The sequence below is a fragment of the Myotis davidii genome, unplaced genomic scaffold (assembly GCF_000327345.1).
Source record: "Myotis davidii unplaced genomic scaffold, ASM32734v1 scaffold187, whole genome shotgun sequence".
Taxonomy (NCBI): domain Eukaryota; kingdom Metazoa; phylum Chordata; class Mammalia; order Chiroptera; family Vespertilionidae; genus Myotis; species Myotis davidii.
The window spans coordinates 7,928,779-7,940,486 of record NW_006383018.1 but is presented as its reverse complement, the minus strand read 5'-3'; the positions used below and the strand labels follow the sequence as shown (position 1 = coordinate 7,940,486).

At 40.6% G+C, this 11,708-nt stretch overlaps 1 protein-coding gene and 1 long non-coding RNA gene across 12 annotated transcripts in view; one reads left to right on the top strand and one right to left on the bottom strand.

Annotated features, from left to right (window-relative positions):
* Positions 1-3,617, top strand: part of LOC107181720 — a 23,893-nt gene extending 20,276 nt beyond the window's left edge. For both annotated transcript variants that reach the window (XR_001512420.1, XR_001512419.1), the window contains one exon: positions 2,609-3,617. This is a non-coding gene — a long non-coding RNA (uncharacterized LOC107181720). The remainder of the gene's footprint in view (positions 1-2,608) is intronic.
* The window catches only part of UMAD1 (UBAP1-MVB12-associated (UMA) domain containing 1), a 189,460-nt gene that overhangs the window by 31,418 nt on the left and 146,334 nt on the right, over positions 1-11,708 (bottom strand). The window lies entirely within an intron of this gene.

Genomic DNA, 11,708 nt, shown 5'->3' with positions numbered 1-11,708 from the left:
ATAAATATTACATGATTTCACTCATATGTGGGATATAATGATCAACATAAACTGATGAACAAAAACAGATCCAGAGACAAATGGCAGGGGAAGTCAGGGGGAAGGGGGGATTAGAGATCAACCAAAGGACTTGTATGCATGCCTATTAGCATAACCAATGGACACAGACACTGGAGAGGTGGTGGGGAGGTCAATCGAGAAAGAGAGAGACATATGTAAAACTTTAGACAATAAAAAATGTTAAAAATAACCACTTATGGAATTAAAACAGCATCTTCCATATCACTGGATAAAAATAAAAAAACACACAAGCTATGATCCATAGGAATGAAAGAATACAAATTACTAAAAGGTAGCAAACCCTCTGAAAACATAAGATAATTATATAAGATCACACAGATCAGAGATTTCATTAAATGTGTTTTAATCCTTGTTTGAAGGACAAATAATCTCCTTCATTAGCTAAAAGATAAGAATTTTATCTTATCATGCTACCTGTTATGCTAGTGCACAATTCTAATTTATTTTCTTCATGGTACTTATCACTAGTAGAATTATTGCATTTGTTTATTGTCTTATTCATACTTGTAATGTCGGAGCTCAATAAATATGTGTCATATCAATCAGTGAAATATGAATAAATAAATGAATACTACAAATCTCAAAGACAGATTAAATATAAAAGTAAGCAAGAAAGCAGAGATTACAAAAATATTATTTAAAAATAACAGCAAAATACTTTTAAAATATAGAGAAGATATTTTTGTTATTGATAAGACAAAATCCATAATGAAATTTAAAAGTCACAAAATTTATTACATCAAATACCAAGATCAACATATACAAAACAAAAACATAGAAATACAGGCAGCCGTAACCGGTTTAGCTCAGTGGATAGAGCGTTGGCCTCGGACTGAAAGGTCCCAAGTTCGATTCCAGTCAAGGGCATGTACCTTGGTTGCGGGCACATCTCCAGTAGGGAGAGTGCAGGAGGCAGCTGATCGATGTTTCTCTCATCGAAGTTTCTAACTCTCTATCTCTCTCCTTTCCTCTCTGTAAAAAATAAATAAAATATATATTTTTAAAAAAGAAATACAGGCAGAAATTACAGAATTACAATGAAGATGAGTGACTAATATACTTGTAATAATTTACTCTCTTGAATGTATATGTATTTTATATGCATAAAAATAACTTTGTACCCAACGAAGTATTTTCTATGTAGGCATATATTGTTTAGTCAGAAAATAATCATTACTAAAAAGTACTTACTAGACTCCATTGGGAAAAAAACCTCTGACAAGCTTTTTCCTTAAAAGCTACTAGAAAACTAATTTGAGGAACTGAAATAAAAAAATTGGAATAGATATAAATTTAGATGTTAAAAAATGTTAAGTTTAAGTATCTGGAAAACATTACTAAGTCTGGTCTAACATTTTTTGGGAATGTCAGAGTTATCTAATACCTTCTAAGTAATACAACCTCAAACAGGCAAATTACAGGAAGATCTCCTATGCCTGAATGAGTGGCCAGAAAAATGGAAGAATGCTTTCAGAAGGCACCAGCACATTACAGTTCTACAGCCACATGTTAAATAATGGTAACATCCCTACACACAACTGTTAAATGTGATTTCAGAATGCCATGTGCATTGCCTAAATGCTATGCCTTGAGAAACAAAAGAGAAAGAATGAAGGTAATGTTTACTGAGCAAATAGGTATTGTTCGGATATATAATTGCATTTAATAATCACTGCCTAAAAGTATGGCTATGTTCATTCATTTAACAGATACTTCCTGAGCACTTCCACTATTGGCAAGCATTGCTGTAAGCACTTGGAAGGACCTTCAGCAAAATTGGGTGAAATACATTGTATAGCAGTAGACAGTGATAGGCACTATGAAGAAAATAAGCAGAAAGGAGAGATGGAGAGTACACTTTTAAATGAAGTTAGTCAGGAGAGGCTTTCCTGAGAAGATGGTCATCTGTAGGAGATGAGGGGAGGGTGTTCCTGGCCAGGACAAGCAAAGCAAAGGCTCTGGGGCAGGAAGTAGTGAGGGTGGAACAGTGAACAGAAATGGGAGTATGACAGACAAGGCTACGGGGAGACCAGACTGAGTAGGGCCTTGAGGTTTGACTTGAACTTGAAAGTGATCTGCCTTGTGTTTGAAAAAACATTTCTGTGTCCTTTGCATAGTTGAGAATAGACTACTGTGAATGAAAAGGGGGCTCTATGGAAGCTATCCTCACATGGTGGGTAGCCATGCCCCAGACATATATGTTTTTTAGTAAAAGGTTTATCTCTGCCTTAAGCAAGCCCTGTCCATTGTTTCTATGCACCTAGTTTAATACACCGTTGGAATGCTTCTTTTCAGACCCCTCAAGCAAAACCACCTCTGGAGAGCACATACTGTTGTTAACTGTCCTGTAATACAAACCCTGCCTTTGTTTCTTCTGCCTTCCTTACAACTCCCTCCTCAATTCCAAATGCATTAAGGATGCTGAAGACTGCTATTCTAGGAAGCATTTTTCTCAATCTGTTGAGATCTTGCTTCCAGGTGTACCCTTTGTTTGGCTCTAATACATTTTTATAAAATTTCTCTACAGGTTTGGACATTGTTACATTGACACTGCTGAGCAGCAACAATGGAGGAGAGAGTTAGGAAGCTACTACAGAATCCAGGGACGAGAGAAATGGTTGCTTAGACCTGGATGACAGTGAAAGAGGGAAGAAGTGATGGATTCTGGATGGTATAGAATTTGCTGAGCAATTGGATGTAGGTATGAGAGACAAGAGGAGCCAGCATAACTCCAAAGATTCAGCATGAGCAACTGGATATATTTTCAATATTTGCATTTTACAGGAAAGGTAACTAGGTATTATTCCAAAGCGTATGGTCTTCCCACAATGTTTCATTACTTGAGGAAAAACGCAACTGAAATTATGTGCGTAAAGCATTACCACACAGATTACAGACTTTTCATTTTACAACTGAAAGTTTAATAATTGGTAAAATCACCCTGACTCATTGGATTTATTGTTCAACAATAAATTATTGACACATATGGTACAGGCTGGAAAGAGGATAGGAAATTTACAGATGACAGAATCATACCAGGTCATCTAGGGACACTTGGGTAGAGCTCTACATTCTTGAGGCTGATGGCATGATAAATTATCCATAGAATCTCCCTGGAAACCAATGTTTGACAGAAGGAGATGGAGAACAGACTTTCCTGTGATGAGATAGGCAAACACCGTTTTGCTCTGGCTTCTTCATTTCAACTGTTTCAAATAGAAACTTGAAAAAGTAATTACAAAGATACTTCTAAGAGCTGTGTTTTGGACAGTCAGCATATATTATACCTTTCCAATTAGTTTTCCATACTGTAAAGATTAACAGGCTCCAAGAAAGGTATTTAATTCCTTCAAGCTTTCTTTTTATATTGTTTCATATGTCCCTGCAATGTAAGTTGATGTTGTTGAGAGAAGATGTAATTCTTTTCCATTCTTCTTATTGGAAACATTACACTGAACTTACAGAATCAATCTTCTATCTGGTGTTCTTTATCTAGACCAGCGGTTCTCAACCTGTGGGTCACGACCCCTTTGGTGATCAAACGACCCTTTCACAGGGGTCACCTAAGACCATCCTGCATATCAGATATTTACATTATGATTCATAACAGTAGCAACATTACAGTTATGAAGTAGCAATGAAAAATAATTTTATGGTTGGGTCACAACATGAGGAACTGTATTTAAAGGGCCAGAAGGTTGAGAACCACTGGTCTAGACACATGAACATGCCGTGAGATGGTAATTCCCAACAGTTAGTTCTCTTACACCTGCCCCCTCCCTGGACATCCCTATTTCAGTAAAAAGTGCATCTCTCTTTCTTCCCAGTCACCTTGACCCAGCTCCTTCCTGTCCTTCACCTCTATATCAGGACAGTGCCAATATCAAAAATACTAACTCCGCAGGATGCCTCATGTGTATAAGAACTCTCACTCCCAATGCTAACAGGCCAGGAACAGCTCTGGTCTGTCCCCACTGCACTTGGTTGGCATGCTGGGCCGGCTTCATTTTAAAGCCTGGCTCCGGTCATATCACTGGCTTCATGTTGCACTCTTCCACCTGCGTGTCAGGGCCCTCCACAGTGTGGCTCCAAGCTGCCTTTCCAGTCTTATCTCCTGGCACTTCCTTTTCAAGGTCACTCCAACTCTAGCAAAACCACTCTTCCCAGAACCTGCCTCCGTTTCAGAAGCTCAGGCCTTGACTCACACAGAAACATTCCCTCTTGTCTATCAAAAGTTGACCTATCCTTCTGGTCCTATCTCCAGTGAGGCTCATAAGAAGCTCCAGCTGTTGCCCCTGATCCTGTTATCCTCACCCAGTGTGCACAGTACTTAATGCAGCCTGCAGACCTGAGCCCCTTTCTTATCTTCAACACGTATTCCAAGCTCCTAGAAGGTGACAAGTGTGCTTTGCTCATCTCGCAGTCACCCATGGTGGAGGGATGGTGCCTCACACAAAGTCAAGTTCAGGGATTATCAGTGCCCCGGAGTGTTAAAGAGTGGAGATGTCTTAAACCAGGCTGTTTTTAAACTTGACCATTAAAAGCCATGAACATTTCCCTTTCACTTCATAACAGGATATCAGTGGAGACAAGCGGATATAACCGTATCTTCCCGGCCTCTTCAGTTTTCTTCCTACTCTTCTGTATAGAGTTTACATTATGGTGATTAAAAGTCCCCTGTAAAACGGTGTCACGGGGCCATATCTGGGAAGGGAGGATCAGTGCTAATCTGTTCCTTACTCACTACTGACTAAGGGGAACATGAGATGATATGTTTGGATCAGAGACAGAAAGGAAATGGAGTTTTCAAGGGAGAAGAAAAAAATTACAAAAGAAAAACCTGTTTCACAAAATGCAGTCTGTGGAAAATCTTTCAGCTGAATGTCAAGATTAAGAAAAATCAATAAAACCTTTGAAACCAGAACTATGTGAAAGGCTTTTTTAGGCTTGATGGCAAAAATACAAAACTATGGCTTCAAAAAAGTAAAATCTTCCAGTAACTGCAAAAGCAGTTCTTCAATATTCAGGAGCCTCCATGGCCCCCAAACATGTTCAGCACAAATTGCTTATTACAGAGATAGGGCCAGTCCAGATTCAAAGGGCCAGCGTTTTCAAAGGGACTTTCACCAAGGCTGTAATTAGTTGTTCTGGCAAAACTGCACACACGTCAAATTGCACATACAACTGGCTAATTGTATCTTCAAAATAAAGGGTAAAGGGTTAATTGTATCCACATCTGGCCACAAAGAAAGAGACTGTCCTTTGAAAATATGACACTCCACTTAGATGAAAATTTGCATTAAACAACCATCCCTATTACTAGTAATAATTATAATAATACCGCATGCTTACAAATTAATAAATACCTTTCATCGTGATCCTAAAAACACTTCACAAACATTAATTAATCTCACAATACTCCTATGCGGTATGAAAAGCGATTATCCCAACGGTGTCAATGAGGAAATAGAGGCAAGTTAGGTAACTGTGGAAAGCCACTGAGGGAACTGAAGCTCCCGCCCCCAGCTCTGTACACTGGCCCCGGCCACCAGGGAGGTTCAGTGGGGAGTCTGGTTCACGGAATCAGCGAAAATGAGCCTAAAACTAATGCAAAACTCAGTCATCAAAATTTCCAGAGTCAAAACTGGCCTGGGATTCAGAGACTACCTTGACTTCTTTCATTCAAAGAAACATACAGTGCATCAAGGATGGAGCTAAGAAGTAGAACTTTTTTGCTCCTTGGTTTAATTTTATCATCAAATATTTCAGATCATTTTAAAAAAGTACAGGTCACTACAACTCTAGCAAAACCAACCCCTCTTCCCAGAACCTGCCTCCATTTCAACAGCTCAAGCCTTGACTTACACAAAATGCATCCCCAATGATTGGTTCTTTCAAAAATAGGTAAGAAGAAGGAGTCTCTGTAAGAGATGGGTGCTTGGGATGTTCTGGTACAGCAGCTCTGAGAAGAGGACATAGGGCACGAGGTAAGGACTGAAACGTAGTAAAAGTAATGTTACCTCAATTCAAATCGCCAGTCAGGAGCATCCAATTTATACCAGCCCAGAACAGCTAACTTAACACAAATTAATTCCTTATAAATACACACGTACTATGTCATTAGTACTTGTGTAACCTTAATACCTTCTTTAAGAATGAAATATGAGGGTTCATTTCTAACAACACAAAAATATACATTTCAAAGGCTGATTTATTTATTTTTAATAATTAAAGCAAATGTTCTCATATCCACACCGGAAATGTTTGGATGATTTTCTTACTCATCAGAACTGATGATAAATTCTCTATGCAGATATTTATAAAGATATGGAGAGATGAAAATGCTCCCTTGATTCAATTCCCTTTTCCATGAAGACATGCTGGAACCAAGGTGAGCAAGACAGTGCCTGCTTTCACAGACGCAGGTCTATGCATTTCCTCATCATCACCCAAACCCTACCAAAGCTCTTCCTACCAGGATGGGTTTTGAAGCAATATCCAGTAGAAGAATAGAGAAAGTCGGGGACAAGGAAAACAGAAACCAAATATGCTGGAACTAAGAATCAGTATGACTGTTTCTACACTTCAAAGTTGGCTCAAAGTTACTGGGCACCCAGAGCAATAAAAGACAGCCACACATCTTACAAAAGAAAGTGGGGAAAGAGAGAGAACAAGATACTGGAATACAGAGCTAAGTTTTTAAGAATGCCTACTAGAGGTAAAAATCAATATAGTGTTGGAGGGCCTAAAACGGAGAACTGACTTCCGCCCCAGTGCAGGGGGCGGGGGCGGGTCACTTCTGGGCTGGGCTTGAAGGTCAGGGCTGAGCCCCATCGTGGCTGCTGCAGAAAGGGCATTCCACACTCAATACAGGAGGCAGGTTTGGGAAGTGGAGGTAGATTCGAGCCCCGAGTACAAGCTGGAATGCAGTCCTAGACGGGCCTGGCAAGAACTCCAGCCCCACTGGCAAATGCCATGCTAAAGTACAGGTAACACTAGATGTTTGAGGAGGGAGGGGAAGGTGGGAATACAACTTTTTCTTCCTTTTTTTTTTCTTCTAAGTACAAACCCTTGACGCCATGTAACGAATGGACCAGGAAGGCAAAAGTCAGGAGGAAGAAAGCTCTCCAGAAGCTCTGTCATAAATCAGATGAGGGATGATAAGGGCTCATCGCTGGCCCTGGCATAGCAGAGGTAAAGGGAAGGACAAACAAGAGATTCTGACAGGACTCGGTGAATAATTAAATGTCAGGGAAAAGATGAGTCGAGCATGACTGGAGCCCCTAAATCTACCTGACCGTGGATACCCAGAGGGTGGAAACGGCATGTTTTTCTACCGTTTTATTAGGGCAGTGTCAATAAAATTAACATATACCTGTGTGTCGTACTATTTTCCACCAGTGAAAAGTATGCAATATTGTTCTTAAAAATCTTTAAAAATGGAATATGCTGTCAACCATGGTATGAGACTGGTTATGTTTTAGCTCAGGTTTCAGCATTTTCCTTTTCTCCTTATTTACATTTATAAAAAAGAAAGGGAGCTTTAATTTTGTTTCCAGAGATGGATATGATTTGCACTCTCTAAGTGTCTTCGCATCCTCCTCCCACATGGCCGGGGATGATGCAAAACTATGATCAAAAGTAAATGCTTAAAAACTACTTGCTGAATGAACACATTTAAAAATTAAAGTCAGACATCACCTGTTCCCCAAAGCTGTGGACAGTGATTGCTGTTAGTATCTGTTAAACGCAGGTGTGTGGGGAATTTCTGCTGTTCATTAAACGACAATTTTAAAATGTCATCAGGAAAACTGTATATCCCAAATAATTTACTCTTATCACCCAATGTGTTGCTATGAAAAACTGCTCGCTGCTCCACCAAAGCCAAGTCCTCATTAGTGCTGGTGCTAAAAATTGCTATAGATAGAACAGGAAAATGTTTGGGAGACACTGCCATGCTCCTGGGTTCTCTGTAGAAAGTGGGATGACTGTACGGTCAATGTAATACAATTAGAATGTTACCCTTTACAATAGTGGTCCACCTCTGTGTTTTGAAGGAAAGCCACTGATTTTTATCCTAATTAAAAAATATTGTCAGTGACCTCCTAACACATGCAAAATAGAGGTCAAGCTTTTAGATTTGATATTCAGCTCCCAGATGATCCGGACCAATTGACTCCTACTCACAATTCCCTCTAGGCTGGTCATGATGCCTGCAGAGTAAGGGTCGGTACCACTGATTGTGCAAGGGCGGAGCAGGAGGAGGAGGAGCCCTGGGAGGCGAGGGTTCAGGGAGGCTTCAAGGAAGGCAGGGTGGAGGGCAAGACAGGTCAGGGGCTATATCCTTTCCTTCCTAGATCAAAGCCTTAGTGGCAAGCCCTCAGCCTTGCACGTGTGAGCATGTGTGTGTACACACAGAGGTCAGCGGGAGGGGTCCCTGAGGGTAGACCTAACTGCTGTGAGCTCAGAACCAGGGGCTCTGGGAAGCCCTAGGCAGAGCTGTGGCCCCGATTCTGACTCAGTGACTTGGCAGTTAAGTGTCTGATTGAGTCCAGTACATCTGAAGTCAGGTTTGAGCCACATGTTAGCTAAGTGACCTGGAGAAGTCATTTCATGTTTCTGAGTGGGAAAAGCTGAATGATATATGTGCATACACTGCACTCAGCACAGTACCTAAGCATAGGAGAAGAGAAATAAATAATGTTTCTCATTACTTCATGTCAGATCCAGTACACCAGAGATCTGGGAACCAGGCTTCTAACCTCATTCATCCTTAATTAACCAACCAGCAACTATCAAAAACCCCTTTGGTTCCTAAAACACTGGGCTGTAAACTCAAAGGAAGAATTCAAGTGAAAATATTATGAACTTGATAACAGGTTTTTATAGGTTTTCCCCCCAAAAAAGATGGCAGTGGTAAATGGCAAAGGAACTCTTGTTCTACCACTTAACAAATGTTTTAATTGATTTGAGAGAGAGAAGGGAGAGGGAGAGAGAGAAACAGCCATGTGAGAGCAAAGCATCGGCCTGAGTTTTCATGTGTCTTTTTGTCCTCAACTACTAGACTGATGAAACACTTGAAGGTAAAAAGAATTCATTCATCTCCTTGGCACTGAGTACATCATTATGGAAACAGTGGGAATGCTATAAATATTTTCTGAATAGTCTTATAAGACCTTATATCTCATTAAAATAATTGCATCTTAAAGGAAATCCTATTGTAATGTTAACAAATGTAAATTAACTTTTAGTTCTAAATATTTTTTTATTTGAATTATAAGTGCAAAAAGAGAACAGATTATTTGCCCTAACTTGAATTGTTGTAAGATTACACACTGCATATCACTGGGCTTTTCCCTCGTCCCTTAGTTATAGCTGTGTGTGTGGCCATGAGCCTCCCTGAGAGCATTTCCCAGCCATCCTTGTTGCTAGAGGTAGCCGATGAGATGTAAGTGAAAGCTGGATAGAGCATTTAGAAAAGTTATTGAAAGTCTTCTCCTGAGGTTGGAGATACAGCAGCCATGTTGTAACCCACACAATGGAATGTGGCTGGGCTGTGGACAAGAGGGAGACCTTGCCTTTGGTGGCAGCATGGATGGACCTGGAGAGCATTGTGCTGGATGGGGTGGACCAGCCGGGGGGAGAGGTGCCATGTGATTTTGCTTATGTGTCAAGTCTAATGAATAGAATAAACTAACAAACAAAATAGAAACAGACTCATAGTTGTCAGAAGGGAGGGGTAAGGAGAGCTGGGTGAAAAAGGTAAAGGGATTCAACAAAACAAAACAAAATGGCATACAGCAGTATGGTGATTATCAGTATGGTGAATTCGTGCACCAGTGGGGTCCCTGGCCTGGCCTGTGGGATCAGGCGAAACAGGCTTTCCAAACACCCCCTGAGGGGTCCCAGATTGGGAGAGGGCACATGCCAGGCTGAGGGACCCCACTGGTGCATGGTTGGGGCTGGGAGGGACATGGGAGATTGGCCAGCCGTGAGGGACCACAGGAGGGCTCCAGGGCATGTCTAGCCCATCTCACTCAGTCCCCATCGGCTGGACCCCAGCAGCAAGCTAACCCATCGGTCACAGTATCTGCCCTCTGGTGGTCAGTGCACGTCATAGTGAGCGGTTGAGTGGCCTTAGCATACCATTAGCATATTAATTACACTTTGATTGGTTGAACAGAAGACTGGATGACCAGACACTTAGCATATTAGGCTTTTATTATATAGGATGTAACCCCAATAAATTCACTAAAAAACAACAATACATATTCCCTTAAGACCTCTATCTCCTGACATGCAGCTACAGGGCCCAAAGATAGCATCACAGGCAACTGCTGGGCCAGCCAATATCACAACAGGCAGCGACCTAGCCGAGAGAGGGAAGGGAAATGACAATCTTTCACCTGGAGAGCAGTGTTCATTAGGGAAGTCACTTTCAGCTACCTGCCCCTGACAATTACAAAGCACACAGGTAGTGCACCTTCTCTCTGACTTCCCTTTTTTAAAGATCTTTAATCTGTAATTATGCTGCTAGAGATTTCATATTAAATGAATCAAAAGTAGAGGTGGGTGAGAAACAGAGTCCCAACTCTGCCACAGGTGTCCTTGTAGCTTCCAGAATCAGCATTGCTGCTTTATGAGAGCATTTTGTTTTTTTGTGAGATGAGAATAGTGTGCCTCTTCCTGTCTCCCCCGAAATGTGGGGGTAAATGAGGACACATACTTGAAGCACTTGAGCGTCAAGTAATTGCACCTGTGTTACAATAGCTCTGATGCTGGGCCGGGGTAGGATGACCAGCAAACAGCAAGTGCAGGAGGGCCACGCATAGAATTTACCTGACTCGGGAGTTCTTTAAGCTCATAAGAGAGCAGAGTTATGGGCATGTTTGCTAGATCCAACATAGATTATTTTTAAGTCTAAATATGACCCAGATATTACATGGGACAAACTTACACTAAAAAATTATCTTCTGTTTATTTGAAGTTCAATTTTAACTGGGCATCCAGTATTTTTTTTTTAGCTCTGATGCTGGGCTGGGGTAGGATGACCAGCAAACAGCAAGTGCAGGAGGGCCACGCATAGAATTTACCTGACTCGGGAGTTCTTTAAGCTCATAAGAGAGTTATGGTAATGTTTGCTAGATCCAATATAGATTATTTTTAAGTCTGAATATGACCCAGACATTACATGGGACAAACTTACACTAAAAAATTATCTGCTGTTTATTTGAAGTTCAATTTTAACTGGGCATCCAGTATTTTTTTTTTTGCTAAATCTGGCAGACCTAGTTATAGTGGTACCCCTAAGGGGAAAAAGTTGGCTTAATTAATCACCTATTTATCTTATTTATGGAATTTTGATTTCTTGTATGTAATAGGAAATGTTTTAGCGACAAATGAAGGAATTATGAAGCATAACAGTATGAAAATGTGAGCATCTGTGACTAGTAAATTATAAAAAACATTCCCAACAATATTAGGAATCTCATCTTTTAAAAACTATCCCCTGATTATTTTTGTGTTAATCATCACCCGTGGATATTTTTCCATTGATTTGTATTTTATTTTGTTTTATTTTTAGAGAGAGTGGAAGGAGGGGGAGAGAAAGAGAAAGACACATCGAC